Source organism: Natator depressus, chromosome 7, assembly GCF_965152275.1.
Source record: "Natator depressus isolate rNatDep1 chromosome 7, rNatDep2.hap1, whole genome shotgun sequence".
Taxonomy (NCBI): Eukaryota; Metazoa; Chordata; order Testudines; family Cheloniidae; genus Natator; species Natator depressus.
Genome location: NC_134240.1, coordinates 33731683 through 33757246, shown reverse-complemented (window position 1 = coordinate 33757246; position 25564 = coordinate 33731683). Strand labels below are relative to the sequence as shown.

At 40.9% G+C, this 25564-nt stretch overlaps 1 long non-coding RNA gene across 2 annotated transcripts in view; it reads right to left on the bottom strand.

Annotated features, from left to right (window-relative positions):
• Nucleotides 1–2249: 2249 nt before the first annotated feature.
• Nucleotides 2250–25564, bottom strand: part of LOC141990646 (uncharacterized) — an 87517-nt gene continuing 64202 nt past the window's right edge. For both annotated transcript variants that reach the window (XR_012640225.1, XR_012640226.1), the window contains 3 exons: nt 6334–6405; nt 3605–4085; nt 2250–2278 (listed from right to left, as the gene is read on the bottom strand). This is a non-coding gene — a long non-coding RNA (uncharacterized LOC141990646). The remainder of the gene's footprint in view (nt 2279–3604; nt 4086–6333; nt 6406–25564) is intronic.

The window sequence follows — 25564 nt, the reverse complement described above, 5'->3', positions numbered from 1 at the left end:
CTTAGAGAGGAAACACATAAGAGGGGACCAGATAAAAGCATACAAAATAAATGGGATAGAGAACGTAGATCAGGAATTTGTAGACACCCTTCTTGCAATACAAGGACAAGGGGGCATTCTCAGGAATGGTCAAGGGAGACCTACCCACTTCAAGAACCAAAGGGAGTCCATTCCCCATTTGACTTAAGTCCACAGCCAGAAGTCTGCCACCTGACCAACCACCCCAACTTCAAAGATTGCCAGACAGACAGCCTGCCCCTTATCGCCACCTCCACTAATGTGAGAAACACCTGCCAAGCAGGAGAGCCACTCAGAGAAGCCTCCATGAGGTACTGTGGTGTTGGAGACATGCTGGGTGAAAGGGGTTGGGTGGATGGATTTTGGGCAAATTAATTTATTAATTGGGGACGGGGGTTGGATGGGGAGGATACTGTAGAATTAATGGATTTTATTTGATTTATTTTTTTGTGGAGGGAAAGAGTATTGGAATGATGGCGTTTCTTTTGGAGGGAATAGTATTTTACTTGAGGAATTCACATGTATCTTTGACTGAGGTAGAACATTTTTGAGGGAGCCTCTGGTTAACATTTTGGCAGCCTATCCTTGTTTCTTCCCAATTGCAAATGTCACTCCATCTGCCACAGAACATTGGGTTCCAACATTCTGTCCTAGCTCCTGTTAAAGGGACATCACCCAAAACATTATGCTTTCTGTTTGAATATCAGTCGAGGAAAGCAATATCAGTCAATGTGTAGCCCATTACAGTAGCATGCCCTGTTTAAGATTTGATTTGTTATCCAGAAGAACCCACGGAAAACTGAAGAAATTTCTCCCGCCCTCCAGATAGTGACTGAAGTTTTAATTTAATTGTGTTTGACGTATTTTAGGCTAATCTTTGATCCTGTCATTGGCGCTAATCTGAGTCATTGAGATGAGGCTTCATGGATATTGACACAATGTGAAAAATTGAAGCATGACGACCTATTGATAGTTTATTGTTCTTGCAATAGTTTTAGCTGGTTGCACATTGTATTTGAGATATTAATAGGCTGTAGGTGAGGTAAAGCATTCTTTGAAATCAGAAGAGCTCCTCAAATGTGCACCACTCAAAATCATGCCTTAACATGCATTGTGAGAAGGGTTTCTCAGTGCATACCTTTAGTAGATCATTCAATACACAGCAAAGTTAGCCATGCACCATGCTGGGCACTTCAAGAGCTGGGCATTGCCATTCAACATTTACTGAGCATACATAAAATGTTATTTTCAGTGGGTCATGATTCAGTCAAATCAAATCCAGTTTTCACTAGAGCATTCAAAAGGTTCTTCTCCAATAGTCCAACTTTCTACATCTAGTCACTTAGCTGCAAGATCTGCTAACAACATTCTAAATACTTATACTCATGTGCACATGTACATGAATAAGGAAAGTATTTTTCCAAGTTCCTTCACTCCCCAAAAAGGCTGAAAATACATGGCTTAAAGTTATCTGAAAGGAAGGCTGGCTCTGTGCTTAAAGCGCAGGACTGGGGCTCAGATGATTCTGGATTCACTTCGTTCACAGAATTCGTGTTTCATATGAGTGACATGTCACTCAATCTGCCTGTGCCTCAGTTCCCCAGCCTTGTCTAGTTAGACTGTAAATTCTTTAGGGTGGGTACTGTCTTAGTATGCTGTGTGTACATCTCCTAGCACAAATGGGGCCGAACTGGTTGGGGCAGCTGTTACACAAATACGAATCTTCAGGGAGTGAGCACTTTTAAAAAAAACAAAAAACAAAAAACACCACCACCACTCTGCCTGAAATGGTTAATGTTTCAGAAAGTCTGAGCACCTGAAGACAGGGGATCAGAATAGACATGATCAGGCAACTCTAGAGGTTTGCACTGCATATTTGGAATGAAAATAGCAGACAGCTGCACCAAGACACTATAGAATGGTAACCAGAGACAGCAGTATCTCTAAAGAAATAGAACAAAAGATAGACAGCAAGAGATTCTAGGAGGGCCAAACATCTGAGTGTTCTAAAGTGGTAATAATATTACAGTGAGGGTAACTGGAATACAGTTTAATGGAGATTATAGCCAGAGTACAGTAATCTTATCAGAGAGCAGTTACTACAAGCATTATAATGAGGGTGGAGCATACTTGGTTCATTAAATCACGAACAAGCAACCCATATGAACAACAAAACTATGTTCCAGGAAAGACAAATTCAAAGATGACTCGTAGTCTGTGCACTTCCAACCTCTTGATACTACCCAGCTTAGTATTAGATCTAAAAAAAGAAAAGTGAGAAAATTATTCCTTTGATATGCATTAAATTATTCAGTCAGTAAATTAGTGAATCATATTCTCTGTGTTATTAGCTATTAGCATGTTACACTTCTTGATGCTGCTCATGAAGAATGCATGTGAGAGTGAGGAATAAAGGTTCCCCTTTGAAATTGCTGCCACTGAGTTGTTGACATTTCTTTTAATTGGCAGCTGTCCTGATCTTGAATGCAGTGTTCTGCTGTCTATTTCTATGAGAGAGTCCTGATTTTATTTTAATTAATTCTGCCATCTCTTAGACTTTTTTTTCTTTCTTTCTTAATTTGGCAAAGGAAACTCTCAAAACAACATGCGTTTCAGAGGAACCATGTCCCTCTAAAACAGTTATTAATGTGTATGTTCTCCATTCACTAGGTTTAGCCTGCATTTGCATTAGAGGAATTATAAGCTTGCATCACTGTTACTAGAGCCAGATTCTTCTACTATTGAAGTCAGTGGGAATCTTGCCATGGACTTCTATAGAAGCAAGATCAGGTTCCCAAGTGTGAAGAAAAAGTGAAATGCAAATTCTATTACTAAGATGGCTCTTCTCTGTGCAATTATAAAAGTTCTAAGAATTTCTGTCAGTTTCCTGTGTTTCTCTGGTGCTTTACTGGGATTAATGAGGAAATAAAAACACTTTTAAAACTGGGTAAACCAGGAACAGTGTATTCCCATCCAAACCAGGATCTCTCCGAAGACAAGTCAGTAGCAACCCTAACTACAGGATTAACCTGCCTCAATTTGCACTATTCATCCCACCAAGCGAGGAGTTGAGAATGTATAGCCCCTCTTCATTCTAAACCCATATAATGGTTACTTGAAAAACAATTTTGCTATTAAAAATGACAAGCATATTGTTAGATTCTGTGTATGATGAAGTTCTCACTGAAGAGCTGAGTAGCCTCTGGGAAAAAACCACCTAGACCTCAGCAATTATCACGTCTACTGTGTTCACTGTTCAACGACAGCTAATACACATTGGATCATAAATATTAGAAGATGTTACAGCATGAAGAACTTTACTTCCTCCACTACAAATTTGTTCTCTCCTCCTTCCTAGTTAAACAATTCTACTTCAATTTAATTGAATCCCATCAACCTTTTCTCAAAGGGGTAGCCGAGTTAGTCTGTATCCACAAAAACGAGGAGTCCGGTGACACCTTATAGACTAACAGATTTATTTGGACATGAGCTTTCGTGGGTAAAAAACCTCACTTCTTCAGATGCATGGGGTGAAAGTTACAGAAACAGGCATAAATATACCGACACATGAAGAGAAGGGAGTTACCTTACAAGTGGAGAATCAGCATTGACAAGGCCAATTCAGTCAAGGTGGATGTGGTCCATTCCCAATAATTGATGAGGAGGTGTCAATACCAAGAGAGGGAAAATTGCTTTTGTAGTGAGCCAGCCACTCCCAGTCACTATTCAAGCCCAAATTAATGTTAAGTTTGCAAATGAATTGTAGCTCTGCAGTTTCTCTTTGAAGTCTGTTTTTGAAGTTTTTCTGTTGAAGGATGGCTACTTTCAAATCTGTTATAGAATGTCCAAGGAGATTGAAGTGTTCTCCTACTGGCTTTTGTATGTTACCATTCCTGATGTCTGATTTGTGTCCATTTATTCTTTTACATAGAGACTATCGGGTTTGGCCAATGTACATGGCAGAGGGGCATTGCTGACACATGATGGCATATATCACATTGGTAGATGTGCAGGTGAATGAGCCCCTGATGGTCTGACTGATGTGTTTGGGTCCTCTGATGGTGTCGCTAGAGTAGATATGGGGACAGAGTAGGCAACGGGGTTTGTTAACGGAATTGGTTCCTGGGTTACTGCTTTTGACTCACCCTCAAACCCTTCCCCTCCTCCAACTTCCACTTTTCTCTCTACACAGCATCTCACTGATTTCTTCTAAGCGAGTTGGAGGAATAATTGATTTTTTCAGTTCAGTGGCCAAACAAACAAAGATTTGGGTTGACATGGAACAAAATAATTTAAATTTGTTCTTGCTAAAATTAAAAAACAAAATATTTCACATTGACCTGAAATTAAAAATTTTGTTTAGTTTTCAGAGGAGGCGGCTTACTCTTTTTGGGGGTGTTTTGGTTAAATATAAATTTCTAAACAAAATATTTTAAAACCAAAAGTCAAAATATTTAATTTAGAAAATGTCAAAATATTTTTACTTTTTGCAATTCTCTTCCCCCACCCTCTTTTTTTTTTTTTTTGGTCAAAATTATTCACAGAATTTGACCTGAATTCACAAACAGTTTTGGTCAGCCTACAACTGAATTTTGTGACAAACTATTCACTGAGAAAATGTCCCCTAGCTCTACTTCCAAGAGAAAATTGGAAATGTACAATGTGAACTTCTCTCCCCCTTTCCACTCCTACAATTTTCTCTTCCTTTTCCTGTGTCACAGATGCCGAAGTTTCTCAGCTGCTCTCTTCGTCTAGCCCCTCTAACATGCACCAGTGATCCCTTCCCATCCCATTTCCTGATCACCCCTCTCATCTACTTCCTTACTTTTCTCCTTAACTGCTCACTATGCTCTGGCTCCTTCCCCTCATAATACAACCATTCTTTAGATTCTCCTATCTTAAAAAAAATCCTCTTTACCCCACTTGCCTGTCCAATTACCATCCATCACCCTTCTCCCTTTCATCTCTAAGATCACTGAACACTTTACAATCACTGTCTGGAGTTCTCCTCCAACTCCATCCTAGACCTCTCCAGTCTGGCTTCTGCCCCTTGCACTCCACTAAAAATGCTCTTGCAAAAGTCTCTAATGACCTCTTCCTACCAAACCTTAGAACCAGTACTCCATCTTCATCATCCTCGACCTGCCAGCCACCTTCAACACCATCAGCCATACTTTTCTTTTTGATATCTCATCCTCCTTTGGTTTCCATGACTCTGTCCTCTCCTGGTTCTCCTCCAACCTCTCTAATCACTCCTTCAGCGTGCCCTTCAGAGGATCCTCCTCATCTCCCCTCCAACTTTCGGGGGGGGTTCCACAGGGCTCTGTCCTTGGTCCCCTTCTAAATCTCATCTCTGGGTAATGTCATCAACAAGTTTAAATTACCATCTCTATGCTGATGGCTCACAAATCTCTTTACTCCAGACCTGTCTCTTTCTGTCTGAACTAAAATCTCAGCCTCTGTCTCTGATATCTCCTTGTGGATATCTAGCCATCAGCTCAAGCTCAACAGGACTAAAACAGAATTCTTAATCTTCCCTCCCAAACCATCCCTGTTAACACCTTTCTTAATGACCGTGGACAACACCACCTCCTGCCTGTCACTCAGGCCCGTAATCTGGCTGTTCATCTTCAACTCAGACCTCTCTTTAGGACCTCACATCCAGGCTAGGTCCAAAACTTGCTGATTCTTTCTGCATAACATTTCTAAGATGTGGCCTTTCCTATCCAACCACAGCTAAAACTCATCCAGGCTCTTACCATCTCACATCTCAATTACTGCAACCTTCTTTTCTCTGGCTTTGACAAATGCCATCTTGCCCTGCTCATACCCATTCAGAATGCATTTTCCTAACCTGTCACTTTGCAATGCCACCCCTCTCTTTCCATCACTTCACTGTCTCACTTTGTTATCACATCAAATATAAGCTATTTGTCCTCACTTTAAAAGCCCTTCACAGCCTATCCCCACGCTATCATCTGTCATTCACGATGAAGAGGTCAACACCTGTCTCCAATCAGCCCGTGATGCCAGCCTCCATCATCCACTTGTAAAGTTTTCAAACACATGCCTTCAGGCTTTCTCCCATGTGGCCTCTTGCACTTGTGAGCACTCCCCGTAAACATCCGCAAAGATACCTCACTAGCCTTCTTCAAATCTCTCCTTTTCCACGATGCCTACAAAAAACTAGACTATTGTTCACAATATTGGGGCACTGATACCACAGCCTATCATGCTGGCCCAGAATGTCTCATTGTTTCCTGTTATGCTCCCATCTGTCTTGTCCTTAGATTGCAAGCTCTTTGGGGCACGCACCATCTCTTTGCTCTGTCTTTGTACAGTACGTAGCATAATGGAGTCCTCGTCCGTGACTACAGCTCCTAGGCACTATGATGAAACAAATAATAAATAAGAAGAAATGTTATTTAAAACCTCAAGCTGTAAGCGGCCTACCATTCCTATCAGTATTGAAAACTTAATATATTGAGACACTAAAATTTTCAGTGAAAAGGAAATTTCTTCCTTGCAATAGGTTAATATAAAATAGGTCTTTAAAAAGTCTGTTACTGTTAAATCAGCTGGTGGATGGTTTAAAGCTTAAATTCTGTGGCATAAATAACCCAAAACTTTAGTATCTGTTGCCAAGGAGGAGATTAATTCTGAATAATCTCTCAAATTTGAAGCAGCAGTTTTACCCATCAACAGCCCTTTGCAGGTTCAACATGGACACATGAATGTAATGAAATAGGAAAAGAGAAACAGTCATGGAGTTCAAGCATTAGCCTTATACCAGAGGACAAGCCAGCCAACCAAACCATTACAAAATCATAGCTCAGAAGAAAGATTCACCTTGGGGAGAGCAAATTTCTCTAGGTTAAACAAATACCATTAAAACATTAAATTATAGTCTACAAATGGAGGAATAAGTGTAACTCTGGCCACAGAGTAGAGCTGAGGTGGGCTACCTGATGTTCTTATACCTCTTTGTCTATTTCTGTGTAAATGAATATAGGCGGTTTAAAGAACTGCTTGATAGTCAACTTCATGGGTGAAATGCTAACGTCGTTGAAGTCAATGGGACCATGATTTCTTCCTGTTAGCCTGCATAATTGAATCTTGTGTCAGAAAAAGGTAGTTTCATTGCATAGGTGTGAATGATTTCCAAGATGATATTTTCATAAGATGGCTAATAGAGTTTTCAAACTGAGATAGGTACATTTGTTAGAAGGAGTTTGCTGAACTTCTCCAGACCTCCACGTAGAAATTTCAAGTAGCTTTGCATCTCAAGCATACCACAAAGACATGACTAGAGATACCCAATAAGGTAGCTGCACTGAATCTCTGGTGGTTTGGGGGGAAATAAGTGGACTATGTCCCTTCCCCATTCCAGTGGACAATGGATAAAAAACAATGCAGCTGTATGAACTACTTTATTATACAGGTTTCTAAAGTTAGGATCCCTCAAACAGCTAAAAGCTGCAAGTTCCATGGTAATTTATCTTTGACCTACTTGGTAACAATGCATAATTAACAAGCAAGCTGCAGAAACATGCAGTTACTGTGTATTTACGTGGTATTTACCATGTGGTTATAGTATAATTACAGAGATTATATCTTCCCCGTAGAATAAGGATACGTGGTATACAGTGTACTTTATTTTGCACTAAGTCACATCACTTGATCCAGTGAAGCACAGCACAGTGCAATGCAATTTAACAAACAGCTCCTTTTTGCGATAGGTAGATGTGAGCCACAGGTAGGAAACAGCATATGAATTTGCAGACAATGCTGTTACTTAAATTATATCCATGGATTCTGACTAATCAAGCTGGAAACACTGCTTTTTGAGTCTATGCTGTTTCTATTTTGGATTGCAGCCCTCAGAGAGGTATAAATGCAATTGGATATGCAGTTTCTGAGTGTGAACACTAAGACAGAATCATGTACAGTAGATTTAATTTCTTTTTTCAATCCAAGTGCTTTTCCTCTCTTGTGTTGAAAGAAAATAGGCTACTTATATTTTATTCCCCTGGACTCATGATATGTTTCACATTGCTAGATTACTACTCTTCACATATGCTATTCTTTAACAATTAGATTAAACACTTTTTAAAAATGTTTATATAACAGAGGCAAGCGGGTGGCGTGAGAGAAGGAGAGAAGCAATTCTCTAGCTGATTCTTAAAATACTGTACATACCACCATATCATAATTTCTGCCATCTATAAATTCATAAGTATCAGACAGTCAAATAAGATGTTTAATTTAATCATGAGGGGAAGTGGAAATCCCGCTAAACATGGGAAGTACAAGATGAATCTATTGCTTTGCTTCTTTGAATTAATTGCCCTTTTATTTAATTAGGTCTTAAGAACTATGAGCAAAGCCCAACTATAACATGCTATTATGTTTGAAGTCCACTTCTAGTGGAATTTTTTTTTTTAAATTAGCTTCTGGGCCAATTTTCCAAAGTGGCCATATCTCAGCCTTTTACTTTGTGTAGGCAGAATTACCCATGCCAAAAAGATTACAAAACCTGGACATTGCAGCATTGAGGGTATAAATTCAGAGATGCTGTTTTTGAAATCTTGACCTAGAAACCCATGTATACTATTTTTTTTAAATAATTGGTTATTCATACTTTAAAGGTTTCTATATTTTTATTTAAATACAGACTTGGTTTATAAAACTAACCCGACCACCACCCTTAGTAGGAATGTGCTATCTGGTACCTTTACCTTGCTGTGTGTATATTCAGTGTGGGCTACAGAATTCTCTAATACTTTAAAGTATGCATTATCAGCACCAATGGAAATGCAGGTAGATAGGAACATGGGGGACACATACCAACATATGTTAAGTATGTAGGCCCAGATCCTCAAAAATATTTAGGTGACTAGCTCCCATCCATTTCAAACCTGTTGGTCTGGAGCGTAGAGGGGATATACTCCTAAAGAAGTCTTACAGTGGACATGGGGTGGAACCAAAGCCAGACACAGTTAATGGAAAGACCCCACACTGGGGGCTTTGGATCAGGCCCATAGACTCTTTCTTTTAGCTATGTGGAATGACTGAATTTGACATTTAGGTATTTGTAAAATGAAACCTGCTCAATGTAGGTATAAAGATTTGTCCTCACTATTGGAGTTCAGCCCTTTATGCATAGTACTAATAGTTCTTAGAAGATGGATACAAGTACAACATTGCTTTGGGAAACTAAATAATTGAATAGAAGTGTTGATTTCATTTGTCACTGCCAAACATAAAACATTTTAACACCAGAATAGAGGAGAATAGTCCCAGCTTGATCTGCTTAATGTGGAGGAAAAGGTGGGCAGTCCTCTGAAATGTAAGCTATTATTATTCTGCTTCATAATAATTTTCCTGTCTAGAGGGACTAGATTTATGAGCAGAGTGATAAAAAATCTCACTCAGAAAGACCAGCAATATGACATGATAGGGCATGAATTGTATTTTATTAATTCCTACTTAGAGTGTTGGCAGAGTGCTACCCCACCAAAATTAGATGCAAATACAATATAGTTCTCACATTAGAATGCCTTACTGTGATTTTACACATATCTATTACAAATTACTCAGGGATTTTCAGGCCTAACTGTACTGTATCACAGCCAACAGAGAATTCTTATGAGCCAATCAGATCATTTGGCTTCACCTGCTGGCCTTATGCTAATTGATGAGACTCAAATCTTGAGCCCCAAGCAATTCTGCTTCCATGCAGTCATTGAATTTGAAATTATTACTGTTAAATGGTGAACTTACAATCCAAGCCATGAAATGGATGGTGTTTGTTAACTGTGTTATGGCTCAGTGTTGCTACCTGATAACTCATTTGGGGATGCCAGTTTTATAACTTTTTCTTATCAGCTGAGAACCTGTTCTGGCTGGAGGTCACTCAGGAACATATCTTAGCTGGGAAAGTAGAAAAATGTGGCTCACCAATTTAAGTTAAATTAATATTCAGACTTTCTGGCTGTGCAGTGGCGCACACATCCAGTGCACATGGAGACTTTTTTTTAAATTTGGGCACTAAATATAGGTGCTCAAATTGGCACAGAAGTGCCTAAAATGGGTATGTGGAAATTGGCTTCAATGAACGGTTGAGAACCAAATGGAGAAAACAATGGCTGGTGACCTAAACAAAAAGAGAAAATAAATTAATAAAAACTTGCAAAGGTCTGAAAAGCAGAAATTAAATTGCCCGAGCAAACGCCTATTGAGACAGATCATTCAAACAAGCACTCACCTTTGCAGGCTATGGAGGAATTTTCAGTTTGGGGTGAAGGGTGTAAAATCCACATGTATATAAAATAAAAAGAAAAGGAGTACTTGGGGCACCTTAGAGACAAACCAATTTATTTGAGCATAAGTTTTCGTGAGCTACAGCTCACTTCATCGTCCGAAAGTAAATTTGTTAGTCTCTAAGGTGCCCCAAGTACTCCTTTTCTTTTTGCGAATACAGACTAACACGGCTGCTACTCTGAAACCTATGTATATAAAATAGTAATTTCTCAGAAGTAGCTTTTCTTTAGCCTCTGGCATACACCTTGTCTAACATTGACAATGGTCACATTTGCTGAAAAAAATTATTGTAGAACAAGACAAATTTCATCTCTCTTAAAATCTGAATTCCCTTAAAGTGTACTCCCTTCCCCACCCCAACCATATCCCAGAACAGAAGCGCAATAGAAGATACTGTTCTGAACTCCTGGCTGTTTGTGTGCCTTTAAGAAATAGGAGCTACCATCAAGAATAACTGGTAATGTCTAGTGATCATTAGCACCAATATTTCCTTTATATAATAGACTTGCTGTGTGAGAGTGAGAGTGTGAGTGTGAGGGAGAGAGAGAGAGAGATTTCACTTCTCAGTTCGTCTCAGAAGAATTTACTGGAGTAGTAGCAGAAGTTACTAGAAAGGCGATTGCCTGGGGCACATGAGTGAAGTGCATTAAGTCTGTTCTCCTGCACTGATTCATGTAACATTCAGAACAGATTAGTTAAATGGTCTTGCTAAAAGTTTCACAAATCTTTTGATTGAAGCTGAACTGACTTCTGGTTTGCATAGATACCTTGTTGAAATTAGAGGTTTTGCATGGGTATGATGCAAAAATGCAAAACCAGGCAACTCTCAGTTACAGCTGATTGAACACCAGAACTTTTCTTGAATTTCTTGCAAAAAATCTTTGATTTTTTTATACCAGTCCTAACACTATTAAAAAAAAAATGGGGGGGGAAGGGTGTCAAACCAAGGTTTGGAAAATTTTCACCAGTTCTAAACTCAGTAATTTTAACTGTTTAGATTTAGATATTTGACCCCAATATCTCAAAGTGAAAATCAGTTTGCAAAAACCCACACAGACTGAACCTACATTATGAAATTTGTCTGTTTCACAGATCTCAGATTCATTGCTGAGATTTGCCCAGGTTCTCTGAAATCATATTGTGGACACCATGTAAATAGAGAGATGGTCTCTCACACCTTCCCTCCCACTCATGATCCCAAAAAACACCTCCTCGCCAATGCATGAGCATGTGGACCACCGCCTCTCCCCTTCAGAATCACAGAAGATCTCTGTGGCAGTTACAGCAATTTCTTACATTGAAAAATAAGGTGTGTAGTGAATTTGTAATTTTCTAATGCAGATTAGCAGCCAGAAACAAGGATGGGGAACCAGCTCCATATGATCAGCCCGTTCTCTGCACAACAATTATCCATGGATCTCAGTTTGGGAATTTATGCCTTAAATGACTTAAGAAAGGCAAATCCTTATATCTGAAATCCTCCCTATGATCTGAATATTGGTTATGGTTGCATTGTGCATTTGGGATGGCTTCTTAATTACATTTCCACATTGTATACCCATTCCAATACCCTCTTTCAAAGGGATCTCATGATGAAGCATGCAAACCCCTGTAGACGTTACAATCACTGTTTTAAACTGCTCTCAAAGAGGTAAATACTTTATCTTTAGATGGAAAGAACTTCGGGATAATCAATTTCTGCAGTTAGAGCCTGACTGAGCTGCTGCTGAATACAATGGGAATCTTTACATTGACTTCAACAGGAACTGGATCTAGCCCCTAAGAAATTACATAAAATTAAAAACTACAAAACTTTCATTAAGATTTAGCAATAGTCAGTGAGGTCCTGGAAATATTTCTAGAGACTAAATAGCACCCTATGCTGAAAGGGTACATAGCTTTGGTCATCATTTGGAACCTGACCATCTTGTGTCTCATATTTCCTGCAAGTCACATCAACTCTTGTAAGACTCTGAAATTATAGTTAATTGAGATGAGACAGAAGAAGCTATGATTGCAAACAGATTCAAGATGTGAATTGTCTAGATAATCTCTTTAGAGGTGGGAAGATATATATATGGCGGGGTGGGGTTGGGGTAACTATACCTGGATGAAGACTGCAAAAAAGTTTTGGTGGATATTTGAGGTTTTAAACAACTTGAAGTGCGTTCAAACCCTTTTTGTATTAGTTTTCCATAAATCTTTTAGCAAAATGAGTTTACTCATGGAAGTGTTCTCAGAAACATCTGCTTAAGTGAGTACTGAATTCTAGAGAGTTCTGCTCACACAAGTAGGAAGCAGAAATATACCACGAGATGAAAGTCCAACCCAAACTAACATATGCAGCACAAATGTCAAATACTGAATTCAGACAACAAATTGCTCCAAATGATCTACAGACAGAACAACTTGCTGAAATTATTCTGCACATATTTTCAAACATAAATTCAAGAAAATCAATCTGTTCATGGACAAATAATGAACAGAGGAAGAGGGGAAATATCTCAAACAAATATGAAACTGCAAATTATTCACTCAGCTCTGCTGGCAACAACCAATTTTTGTGGTAGTGGAAGCCTGTAGAGTAGGAGGGAACAGCACAAAAAATTATTCACTCCATACCCTATATTGCAATACTGCAAAGGATTCAACATCTAATTTAAAGGCTGCCTTCTTGCTTTGACCCAGTAAGGAAGACAAATGAGATTGCAATGACAAGGTCCCACACCAAAGGCTCTTAAGGAAACTAAGCAGTCATGGGATAAGAGTGAAGGTCCTCTCATGGATCAGTAACTGGTTAAAACAAAGAGTAGGAATAAATGGTCAGTTTTCACAGTGGAGAGGGGTAAATAGCAGTGTCCCCAAGGATCTGTACTGACCAGTACTGTTTAACATATTCATAAATGATCCGGAAAATGGGGTAAACAGTGAGGTGGCAAAATTTGCCAACGATACAAAATTACTCAAGATAGTTAAATTCAAGCAGACTGCAAAGAGTTACTGTGATACTGGCAGGCCAAGTGCCAGCTCATGCCATGGTCCCTAGGTATCACTGAACACTTACAAATGCATAGTTGGAAACCAGTCTGCCTTGTGTGTGTTAACATTAGCAAAAATAGATACTAGAGTTATAACAGTGTATTTAATGGTTAGTAGGGCTGTCGATTAATCACAGTTAACTCATGCGATTAACTCAAAAAAATTGCAATTTAAAAAAATCTATCATGCTTAATCGCAGTTTTAATTGCGCTGTTAAACAATAGAATACCAATTGTAATTTATAAAATATTTTGGATGGTTTTATACATTTTCATATATATTGTATTCTCCATTGTAACTGAAATCAAACTGAATATTTTTGATTAAATATTTGCACTGTAAAAATAGTATTTTTCTCAATTCACCTCATACAAGTACTGTAGAACAATCTGTTGTGAAAATGCAGCTTACAAAGGTAGATTTTTTTTTGTTACATACCTGCACTCAAAAACAAAGTAAAACTTCAGAGCCTACAAGTCTACTCAGTCCTACTTCTTTTTCAGCAAATCACTAAGAGACAAATTTGTTTACATTTACAGGAGATAATGCTGCCCTCTTCTTATTTACAATGTCACCAGAAAGTGAGAACAGGCATTTGCTTGTCACTTTTGTAGCCAGCACTGCAAGGTACTTATGTGCCAGATGTGCTACACAGACATCTTAAAAGAGCAACACTCTGATGCGGAAACTACAGAACCCGAACCACCAAAAAAGAAAAACATTCTGCTGCTAGTGGAATCTGACTCAGATAAAGAAAATGAACATACATCGGTCCATACTGCTTTGGATTCTTATCAAGCAGAACCCATCATCAGCATGGACCCATGTGCCCTGGAATGGTGGTTGAAGCACGAAGGGACATATGAATCTTTAGGACATCTGGCATGTAAATATCTTGCGACACTGGCTACAACAGTGTTTCTCTTAGTGATTGGCTGAACAAGCAAGACTGAGTGGACTTGCAGCCTCTAAAATTTTAGATTGCATTCAAAAAAATCAGTTTTTTTCTACAAATTCTACATTTGTAAGTTCAACTTTCATGGTAAAGTGATTGCACTACAGTACTTGTATTGGGTGAATTGAAAAATACTTTTTGTTTTTTTACAGTGCAAATACTTGTAATCAAAAATAAATATAAAGTGAGCACTGTACACTTTGTATTCTGTGTTGTAATTGAAATAAATATATTTGAAAATGTAGAAAACATCCAAAAATATTTAAACAAACAGTATTCTATTAATGTTTAACAGTGCAATTAATTTAATAGTTTGACAGCCCTAGTGTTTAGACTTAATACATGCTGCATCCTACAGGCATTCCATAAATCCTATTTATAATATTTATATCCCATGTTATAAGGTAATGTGTAAATGTTTGCTCTGTAACTATAAAAGTGTTTGTTAAGACTGTAAATTCCCCCCAGTCAGGGGAGAAGCATTACCAAATGTGAAATATTAGCACATCTTAGGGTGACCTACCTCCTGCCAATCAGGAAGGACTATTGAATCCAAGTGGGCCATTGTGGAATAAAGATTTTGTTCATTGCTACACACACAGGTTACATGTAGCACTTGTTCCATCAGCTTGGATTCGAGGGTGATAAAAATCTCTGACAAGGAGAAACTGGGTCTCTTTATGCTGTCTGAACTCTGAGGGGAAAAGATTCCTAGACAAAAGCAAGAGATCCCACAAGCTGCTTGGCTTGGCCCCAAAGGCCATAAGCAAGTTTTTATTATAGAAGCTTCTATTGGCTTTTGAATTTAAGATTGTATGTGTCTGCTCAGTTGTGTGTATGCTTACCTGCTTCAATCTTGTAAATAACTCTGATCTCTTTTCTTAGTTAAGAAACCTTTAGTTAATTACAGGATTGGCTATAGGCATTGTCTTTGGTTTGAGATTTGAGCACATTTGACCTGGGTAAGTGACTGCTCCTTTGGGACTGGGAGCAACCTGAATATTGTTGTGATTTTTGGTGTAAGTGATTCATCTATCACATAGTCCAACTTGCCTAAGTGGCAAGGTAGATGGAATGCCCAAGGGGACTCCCTGACACCATGGTAAGACTGTTGGAGTGCTTTAGGAGTTCACACTTGTTACTGGGTTGGTGAAATCTAATTCTAGAACATACAACCCATCTGGGGTTTCTTCCCTGCCTTTTGACAGTCTGCCCTGAGGTTGGCACTCACAGTCATGAGCCACTCCAGGCAGTGTGACAGTTACAAAAGGATCTGAAAAGGTGGGTTGCTGGGCAACAAAATGCCAGCTGAAATTTAGTGTTGATCGGTGCATTACTTTTCACTTGAGAACATAATCCCAACTACACATAGCTGTTACCACTTAAGAAAGATCTTGGAGTCATTGTGGATAGTTCTCTGAAAACATCCACTCAATGTGCAGCATCAGTAAAAAAAAAACAAAAAGCTAGCAGTGTAAAGAACCATTAGGTAAAGGATAGATAAGACGGAAAATATAATGCCACTACATAAATCCACAGTATGCCCACACCTTGAATACTGTGTGCAGTTATGATTGCCCTATCTCAAAAAAGATATTAGAATTAGAACAAAGCATGGAAACAAAAATCATTAAGGGTATGGAACAGCTTCCATATAAGGGAAGATTAAAAAGATGGGGACTGTTCAGTTTATGAAAGAGATGGCGAAGGGGGATATGATAGAGGTCTATACAATCATGATTGGTGTGAAGAAATTAAATAGGAATATGTTATGTGCCACTTCACATAACACATGAACCAGAGGTCACCCAAAGAAATGAACAGGCATCAGGTTAAAACATAAGGAAGTACATCTTCACACAGTGCACAATCAACTTGTGGAACTTGTTGCCAGGGGATGTTGTGAAGGCCAAAAGTCTAACTGCGTTCAAGAGGAATTAGAGAAGTTCATGGAGGATAGGTCCATCAATGGCTGTTAGCCAAGGTGGTCAGGGATGCAACCCCATGCTCTGGGTGTACCTTAACATCGGACTGCCAGAAACTGGGACTACATGACAGGGATGAATCACTCAATAATTGCCCTGTTCTGTTCATTCCCCCTGAAGCATCTCACAATGGCCACTGTCAGAAGACAGGATACTGGGCTAGATGGACCATTGGTCTGACCCAGTATGGCCGTTCTTATGTGAGTTCTTTGGGGCAGGAAGTCTCTGCTTTGCGTCTAGCACAGAGATCATTGTCCAAGCCAAATAATGGATGCCCCAGAGTACCCCTCCCATGGAAAAACATATGGGGTGGGGCTGTAGAGGAGGCTTTCTCCACCTCTTTCCACTCAGGAGAGGGACTTGTCCCTATGGTGGAGAAAGCCATGTAGTTGCCCCTAAACTTATGTCTCTGATGGTCCCTCCCCCAGGTCTAAACTGCACCAGCTAGGACTCCCCCTGGCCAAACCTGCTTTATGGACCTCTGTGTGGAGAGTCTCTCCTCCAGGATTCTGTATGGAGCTGGGAGGTGGACAAAATACACCCTGGCTTGGCCACCCCATGCCACTTCCTAGGCCTATCCAGTCTCCACCCTCTTCCTGCTCAGACCCCAAAGAAAGGCCTTCTCCTTGTCTGGGGGGAGCCACACAGGGTGGTACCACAGAGGTGACCACATCCCCTTCAACTCAAAATGGAGAGAGCCAGCTGTGGATGGTCCCCTCTGTGCCCAGTTCACAAGGAGGATACTCCGGTATGACAAAGGTGTTACTCAGATTTCTTAACTTGCTTAAGATAAAAGTCTATTAATGCAATGCTTGGGTTATTATGAAGAATGAACAGAGACGCTCTGGGCTGGTGGAGGGATGACAGGCTCAGGACAAGACTTAATAAGGGCCAACGCCTGATTGGTCAGATGCAGAATGCCCTTTCAGATGCTACCACTGTTCAGCACAAGTGACTTACAAGCCTAATGATGTAAATAAGCACCCCCAAAAATCACTAGGACAAGTTATGTCCAACCCTGTTAAATCTTTTATTCATATTAAAACCAGAGAGACTCTATAAGTTGCTTTGATGCTAATTAAGGAATATAACCATTTGAAATGAAAGATGTGTGAATCCCCATTAATGCCGATTGCCACAGATCTATTATCCCCTCTTGGCTTGATATTGAGCCAAATGAGTTCATTATGACTAACACTACAACAGTGAATACAAATGAATTAGTGATTACCATATTATAGCATTACTGTGGCCAATATTTTACCCTGGACTCTGAAAGGGAAGAGGAGAAATGCCTGGTTCCCTATCCTGAGACTATTTTAGGAAATCATGTCAAGAAAGGAAAGACACTTCTGACCTTGAAAATGAAGAAGAAAACTTTTGGCAAGAGAAGATATTTGCCTAGAGCAAGGGTTCTCACAAGAAATTTTTTGATGGCCTGAGAGTGTGGCTACCAACTCTTCCTTGGGGCCACTCTGACAATTTTTCCTAAAATACTTAATTAACTTTAGGAGAAACAAATAAATATGCACAGATACATAAATAAATTACAATGATTTGGGCATGTAGGTTTTTTTGCAGACTCAATAAAAATAATGTACAGTTTTCTATTCTTTACTGGACCTAAACAGAATAGAAACAAAATAAGGTGCTTTGCACATTCTTCTCTATTTTGTTGTTGTTTCTTTGGCCTTTTTGTCTGCCTTTTTTTTATTATTATTAAAGACATGCTAACTAGTAAGGTTACTGCTGTGAAAACTGATATATGTATATTTGTATGTATCACTTTTCACAGCAGACTTACCAGCTAGCTGGGAGGCAGTGAAGAGTGATATTAAACATACAAATGTCACTTTTCATAGCAGACTTACACAGCCCTGGCAAGCCAGGGGACAAATTGAGCAATGGATGGAGGGGTGGGTAGGGTAGGGAGGCAGTGGGGGCAGGGGTGATGGGGGGCGGGGAGGGGTAAGCCCAGGCTGGGGATGGAGCATGAAGCCCTGCAGCCAGAGCCTGGCACCTGTCACCCCAGGGCTGAAGCTGGAAGCCCAAGCCCCACCACCCCAGGAAGGTGGGGAACTCACGCCAGCTGCTGCTCCTCTGACATTCGTGGCTGCAGAGGAGGGCAGGGCCCAACCCCTGCTGGCAGCCCCAGGGTAGGAGCCACTGCTTCCCCACCCCAATCACTGCCCAGGAGGCTGTGGCCACAAGAAAAGCCTCTGGTGGCCGCATTTCAGAAACACTGACCTGGAGTCATGATCTGCCCCTTTCTGGGCACAAACCTTGTTTACCACAAGTGCCTCTGGGTCACTAGTACAGCTCTTTTCCCTACTCTAAATTTTGTCTTACGACACTTGCCTGTGCATATCAGGTGATCCTGGCTGCTTTCCTAAATCTTTTAGAAGGGCTTTGCAGATTTCTACAATATCTTACCTCTGGGTTTGAAAAGCCACTAAAAAGGTATTTAGCCAGATTAAACATAACAAAGGCATTCAGTAACCCTTCTACTCTCACTCCCAGAGGGAAAGTCTAAACTGATTACAGCCTAGCTGAGGTTCCCTTTCTGACCACACCGGAGGGCCCCCACCACCTCTGTGATCCTTCTCCCTCTCGCCTCAGGAGGCAGGCAACAACTATTTAAATTAAACCCCCCACAGTTTCAAAGGAGCAGGCTTGGTGGAATCAAAGCCTCTGTGTCTTGGTCTTCATCCCATAACATACCCGGACAATTCCACCTGACACTTATACAAACAGCTGATGGCGTACAATTTCCATTTAACATAGTCCCTTCTCCTCACCCTCACAGGCCATTTAACAGACAGGTCCTTGGGCGTTACAGGCCGTGAGTTGGGTCCAGCTGAGTAGTGCTGATGTAACGCCAACAGACCCTGGTCGTGGACAGGCGGTATTGAACCTGGGGTCTCTGGAGCTTAGTGCATGAGCCTCTAGAGCATGAGCTAAAAAGCCAACTGGCTATTAGCTAAGGCTGTAGAGCAGACTCCCCCAGCCCCCCTTGGTGGCACTAGGTGGGACAGAACACCACACCCAGAAGCTGTGGGTTACACTGACACTGCTGAATCACCCCACAACACCCATCCCTGGGGCTAGCCAGGCACTGGTTCACCTCCTGGTGCAATTTCAAGTAACCTCAGAGCTGCTTTAACTTGTGCCAGGGTAAAAGTGGATGGGCCTGACCCCTCCACTTGTCACCACAGGCCCCGGCCCTGCCCCTTCTCTTCCTCCCCCCTGAGGTCCCATCCCCCCTCTGACCAGGCTGGAAGCGGTGGATAGCCTGGGCCCCCTCACCTGTGCAAAGTGCTCCCCCCCCAAAAAGCAGTCCCAGCCTATGTCCCCACCCATCAGACCTCTGCCCAGGGCAGGTGGAGGGTCCATGGCTCCCCACAGCTGCTGGGCAACTCTTACCATGGCTGGGTTGCGGCTCTGAGGCCCCACCCCCCAGCTGGAGTCAGGTTGGGGTAAGAGCCACGCGAGCAGCTGTGGGGAGTCACAGACCCTTCATATGCCCTGGGCGTGAGGTCTGGGGACGGGGTGGGGGGCAGGGATATGGGCCAGAGGCTGCTCTCATGCTCCCCCCACCCCAGGCAGGTGATGGGGCCCGGGCTCCCCGGCCCTGGTCCGGCTTGGCCAGGCTTAAGGAGAAAGAGGAGGGGTAGGGATGAGGCCATGGAGCGGGCAGAAACCCTTGCCCTCCCCCAACACACACACACTTTTTGGATAGCTCTGCTGCCCCTGACTTGTGCCGGCTGATAGTGGCCCCTGCCCAGGTAAGCACAAACTCTCTAGCCATACTGTTTCTCCAGACATGTCCCCAAAACACCTATACCAGCAGCTGCCAGGGGGTTGCGTAGAGCTGGATACACTGGCCCTCTGCAACCTGAAATATGTCCACACAGTCCTCATCTGCGCTTCTCAGCCCATTTGCACCTCTGGAGCAGCAGAAAGGGGCTATGTCAAGGCCCAGGACCTAAGCTGTGGGCTGTGCTGGTTCTGGCACAGATCCCTCCCAACATTGTTCACTGCTTGCTGTTGACAACTCCATTTACAAACTGTAAATGGATCAAAAGGCCAGCTGCAATTAAAAAGACACCCTTTGAAAAGGCACCCTGTTCTATATATTCCTCTAGTAGATCTGGCTGAAAGGGAATACAGAAGACAAAATGCTTTTTTAAAAAATGTGTTTCCATTTAGTGTTGAAATTTTCTTTTCATTTAATTTTTCCAACCAGCTCTAACCTTCAGTGCCATCTTTCTTTAGAAAGTATAAACAGAGACCACTTCCTAACATGCTGTGATCAGCAGAGAAAGGAACAGCTTGTCCTTTTCAGAAGTGAGTGAATTTCATTGGTGTCATGCAAGAATCATGTTGACGCAGTCTTTTCTTGGAAACTGCAGTAATGGGTGCAGATATAAATTCTGACGTAGTTAATTTCTGCTGCCTTCAAAACACTGTCAGCTACATGTGCCTGGGGGACACGCTACCAGTTCATCACCTGCCAAGAGGTCATTTTCAGAGTAGCTCCAATTTTTTCAAAAGGCTCCCATGCTTTTCCTTCAGTGATTTATCTGCTGCAAAAGTGGTAGGACAGTAGTTGCTGGGGCACCGTTAGCATTGCATAGCCAGCTTTAGCCAGAGAAGCTCTTAGCTCACAAATTAATATCAGATTCCTTGTTCTGCCTCATTTATATTTTACTTTTTAATCCAGTGTAGATACAGGCATGGATTGTCTGATCCAGGAACAAAGCTTGATCCATTATGTGGAACTTAAACTGACAAAAGGTAACAGAGGCCCCAAAACTGCTCATACTTTTGCACATGTTTAGCTTGACACACAAGTAGTCTCACTGAGCTCACTCTTTGGGAGAGCTATGCCCAAAAATGTTCTGTAGAAGTGCCATTTCTTTATACCTTGCATCACTGATGAAAGCAAAAATAGTATTCTGCCCCAATAGTCAATATTTTCCAAGGAGTGGGTTGCTCTCAGCACACAGACCCCAATTTACAGGTATGGTACAGAACTCAGAATAGCATCTCCAGTTTCTTGCTTTCAGATGACCTTTCTCATGGGAATTCTAAAAATCTGATCTGTGCTAGACATGCCTTTCACATGTAGTTTGCGTATTGCTGGTAAGAGTCTCACACCAGTGTGAAAGAGGAGTAACTCCATTGATGTCAATGTGGTTACTGATGTAAAAATGAACGTGAGATCAGCATCGGGCCAGAAGAATCTAATTTATATGATTTTCTAAGTGATGCTTTGCTGCCAAAAAAGTGAAATAACTTCATAATTAGATGTACCCAGTTCAGTTTGTCTCAACATGCGTTTCTCAGCTGCCTGCACATTCTCTATTATTCCAGCCAGTGTGGCTGCTGTATCCAATCTTTCCTCAGTTTTGCAGACTCTCTCAGGTCACTTCTAACTTTGCCTCCTTATCTAGGGGTTTAAGCACAGAACTGAGAACCAGAGACACCCAACTTCTAATCTGCTCTGTATATTGACTCCCTCAGTGACTCAAGTCACTAATCTCATGCTGTAAAACAGGGGCGATACCTGTATCAGAGTGACATTATGATGATCAATGTTTGCACAGTACTGTAATCTGACAAGCACTAAACAGTTCCTGTTTTTCTTTGCTGGAAGAACCTTCCAAATTACCAGAGATCCAAGAGATTAAAGCAATAGCCACATTTGAGGCAAAAGGATAATGACCTGGTATCAGGTTACCTCCTTAAATATTAGTTAAAGTTTCCTGATACCTCAAAAGGGTGTTGAGAACAAGGATTTTCCCTGCTGCTATGCAGGCGAGGTATCTTCATTATCTCACAGCTAAGCTCCGGTGTTGTTTTGTTTATTTTATTTTTTTCTTCTTTTTGTCTCCATCCTCTGTCTGGTTTGCACACCTACGAGCAAGTATCCTCTGGCCCACTGAATAACTAGTGTTTATTAGCATCACTGATAGCACTACTGAAAATTGCTCTTTTTTCTGTTGTAACTAATGAAGTTTTAACCTTAGAAGGTCATCGCTCCCTGTTGACTAATTACTTCTTTAAGGAACGCAGAATGGCCTTTATTAGGACCATGCCTATCAAGTGAAACAATGTCTCAATCACAAGTATCAGTTCTAGCATTCAAAGTGGGCCACAGAATTTCAGATTTCACATTAAAATATTAGATGTCTTTGAATAAATGAATAAAAGAAGAAACTGCTTTGATTCATATCATATCCCAGTCACCTTCTAGTAATCTTTGCTACAAGGTGGCTTGATTCTGTTCTTGTTCGAATCATCATTAGACCTGTTAGAGCTTGTTTTTAACATAGAAAATGAATCCACACCCCAGAAAAGTTCACACCTCTCCGAGCCAGCTAGGTCTCCTGGGAGTAGAAAGTCTTGGCCTTGTTACTCTCTCTTTGCCCTACTTTACTTCCTAAGGTCCATTCACTCTCTTCATCTCCTTGCACACCCCAAAACCAGGATTATCCCTTGTAACACTACCTCTGCAAGTACTTTTTCTGCTAGCAGCCTCCCTTCCTCTTACCCCATTTCCACAATCATTACCAAAGAACTAGCATGTTTGGATCCCTACTACTTCCATCCCCTTTCTCCTTCAAGGCAGCACTCCATCCAGCTGTTATCTACTCCCCCATCCCCCTGTTCTTGGACCTTAACCCAGGCCTTACCCTCTTACTCTCATCATTATAATCTCAGTTTAACTAACGCTGAGGTTTCTTGCCTGCGATTTGCTAACCCATCCACCTGTTCCTGTAACTTCATCCCTTCCTACCTACTCATCTCTCACCCACACTGTCTCCTTTATTCACTCTTTTAAACCTCTCTTCTGACACCTTCTCTGAAGTTGAGAGACAGCTGTGGGTAGCCTATATACCTTACTAAAAACTATGTATTGCAACATGGCCAGCCATCGCCAGACCCACTTTATTTGTAAGTTGTACCCCTTTCTGCAAAGAAGTCTGTTAGTCTTACTAGAGGGTGAGCAATTCAGGGCATGGACTGTTCTTTCCTTTGTGCTTGTACAGCACCTACCACATTGGTGACACAACCAGTAAAATAAAATCATTCTTCTTGGGTTCCAGGGACACTCAGTTGCTGGGATCCAAACAATTGTAGCTTTCCATCTGCCAGGCCCTCACTTCCACTGCTGCAGTTGTTCCATCTCTCCTCTCCATTTAGACATCCTGCTCCTTGATTTTTCCCTATACCGTTAAACCACAGCATTCTGAACAAGACAGATATTGCTACTACAGTCTGTTACTTCCTTTCCTTCAGGGCTGCTGAGCCAAACACCATAATCTGATTATCTGGCTGATGAGACACTAAGCAAACAGCCAAATACTTCTCCACACCAACCAGCCTGAAAGGGAATATTCTTTTACATAAACTGAGACCCACAATATCTAAATGGGATGGAAGTTTCATAAGTGGGCTTTTAATCACCCCTGAAAAGAAGAGCCAGAAAGGCAAATTACAGGACTTTACAGAAGTAGGGTGAATTTATAAAGAGTTGTCAAATTCAACAGAAACGGGGTAGGAAATCTTGTTTTACAGCTTCTCTTCAAATATTTCACTTTTCCCATTAAAATAAAAGGCTTGTGAAAGGGCTTTTCACAAGAGAAAACTGGAAGTGGAGCATTTGTTAGGACAAAAAGCATTTCCATAGATATGAAAATTTTGTTCTTACTGGACAAATTGGCCCAAGGCAAAAAGGAAAGCAAAACAGAATTTAGAAAATGGATCTTGTGCAAAATTGTGAAATTCTAAGGAGCTGTGGAGAGTATTAATTACCATGAAATGTAGAAAATGAAATCTAGCCATTTACATGAAGTTTCTCACTTCCTCATGCTTTTCAAATATCTGATGCCATTTCTGAGTTTTCAAATTGAAAATGGGTATGTTACTTCTGAAGCATCCTAACTGCAGCAGGCTCCTGCCTTTCAAAGAACCTTTGTCCTCATGAAAAATACTCCAACAAAGGAATTTAGCATTACACAAAAATGTTTGCATAGGAAGTATTGCAAGGGGAAACAGTGTAGTTTGCCACAGGTTTTTAAACATATGATCTTCCTAAGATACCATTGTCTCAGCCAATATAGAAACACCCTCAAAACAGAGATTTCCTCCAAACTAAACAGCTATGGCCTTGCCGTTGGAGGATGAAATTAGATAGTCTTTATGACGTCCCATAAATTCCTTTAGCTCTTACCAAGATGTTATATCTTCCCCATGTCTGAGCAGCAAGAATTTTTTTGATCTATGCTATTTAACAAAGTGATTAATTAAATTTATGTTCTACGATCAAGAATGTAGGTCTCACAAGTGACTAATGATTTTGAGTGCCCAACTTCAGACACTTTAAAGAAGACTGATTGTCTGAGGGCAGGTACCCAGCAGTTCTGAAAATCTGACTCCAGGGGGTCTCTCAAGTTGGACACCTTAAAGTTGTGACCACCCCCCCCCCCCCAAAATCACTACTCACTTTTTTTGAAAATTTAGGCTGAACTTATTGTTGTGCGTTTCTATACTTCCCATCTCTGCAATATTATTCTAAGCACATTTACCATAAGTTCCCCCACTGCTAATAACTATCAGACTCTAGATACCCAACAGGATCCCCTCCACTGCTAAGCTCAAAATTACGCAGGTGTCCAAATATGGATTTAGGAACCTAACTGTCAGATGCCAGTGTTTGTAGCATAGTCAGTTTGTAGGATATTTTATTTGGTTTAAATGGCTACCATCCCCCTGAGCCCATTACTAAATGGAATTCACTACAAATCTAAATCCTTTTACAGAACAGGAATCAAAATACCCTGATCATCAAGCTGAGTAAGAGATTTACCATTCACGAGCGTTGAGTTGAGTTATCCAGGGCTAAGGTAGCAATTACTCAACTATGGGAAAATTTCATCCTTTGATCCCCTTCTATGATACTTTTTCTTAACTGAAGAGCAGGGCCCCCCCATCATGTGATGCACTGTACAAACAGAGTACTAGACAGTCCCTGGCCCGAACAGCTTACCATCCAAATAATGTATGTTTATCTCCTGCCACTTGACCCTTGAAGTTAATTATCATTTGTCATCACTAACTCACAGAATGGTGCTAAGTGCTCTAAGAAGAACTGCATCTTCTGTTTAAATAATTAACAGTATTAACTTGAATATTCTGAGAGTACCACCAATCTCAGCCTTCCCAGGCGTCTTTAAAT